General features: G+C 47.0%; 1 non-coding gene across 1 annotated transcript; it reads right to left on the bottom strand.

Annotated features, from left to right (window-relative positions):
• LOC116670716 (U5 spliceosomal RNA) lies at nt 1-109 on the bottom strand. The gene has a single exon (XR_004327106.1). It is a non-coding gene; the product is annotated as a U5 spliceosomal RNA (small nuclear RNA).
• Between the last annotated feature and the right edge of the window lie 975 nt (nt 110-1,084).

Here is a 1,084-nt window from a genome sequence, read left to right as displayed (position 1 = left end):
CCAAACAGCAAAGCCCACCAAAAATTATTTCAACTCATCAGTGTTCCTCTCCATGGAAGTCTTTAGTAAAAGACGAAAGACTTGTGGGTTATGAAGACAAAACCAACCAAAGTATACAGCATAGTGAGTGCCCCACAAGGGACAAAAACACACTGGACCACTGCTATACTACATTAATGGATGATTATCTCTCTGTCCCACGTGCAGCTTTGGGATTCTCTGATCACTGTCTGGTTTATCTTGTCCCGACATACAGGCAGAAACAAATTTGCTAAACCTATCGTAAAGAGAGTGAAAAGATGGACCAACGAGTCAAAGCTGGATCTATAGGCCTGCTTTGACTGTACCGATTGGAGTGTTTTGATGCTGCAGCCATGTATCTGGACGAACTGACTGATTACTGATGTAATATCTTACATTAGTTTTTGTTAGGACGTGTGTGCCGTCTAAAACCTTCTGCATATACAACAACCAAAAACCCTGGTTCACAACCAAACTCAGGCAGCTTGGTCAGTTCGAAGAGGAGGTCTTCAGAAGTGGGGACAGAGTCCTGTATAACCAGGCCGGGAACACACTGACCAAAGAGCAGCGAAGAGGAGCTATGCTAATAAGCTGGAGAAAAGCTTCACAAACAGTAACCCACCCCCCAACACTGCTAGTCCTCAACGACTGGCTAACGAGCTGAATGGTTTTTACTTTAGGTTTAATAAGCCCACAGTCACACCTCTCCCCCACACCAACTCACCAACTCGCACTTCAGTCAGTCACCTTCCCTCACCTTTACGCTGTCACCTCCCCCCCTCTGACCCCTCACCTGCACTCACAATCTGTGAAGTGGATGTGCGCCAGCACTTCTAGAAGCAGAAGACCAGCAAGGCTCCTGGCCCAGACGATGTGTCACAATCCTGCCTGAAGATCTGTGCAGACCAGCTGGTCCCCATCTTCAACAGATCACTGGAGCTATATGAAGTTCCCTCCTGCTTCAAACACTCCACAATCATCCCAGTCCCCAAAAAAACTCCATTTCTGGACTAAAGGACTACAGGCCTGTCACCCTGACATCTGTAGTCATGAAGTCCTTTGA

Source organism: Etheostoma spectabile, chromosome 20, assembly GCF_008692095.1.
Source record: "Etheostoma spectabile isolate EspeVRDwgs_2016 chromosome 20, UIUC_Espe_1.0, whole genome shotgun sequence".
NCBI lineage: Eukaryota > Metazoa > Chordata > Actinopteri > Perciformes > Percidae > Etheostoma > Etheostoma spectabile.
Note: the sequence above shows the minus strand (reverse complement) of the source record. Positions and strands in the feature narration are given on the sequence as shown.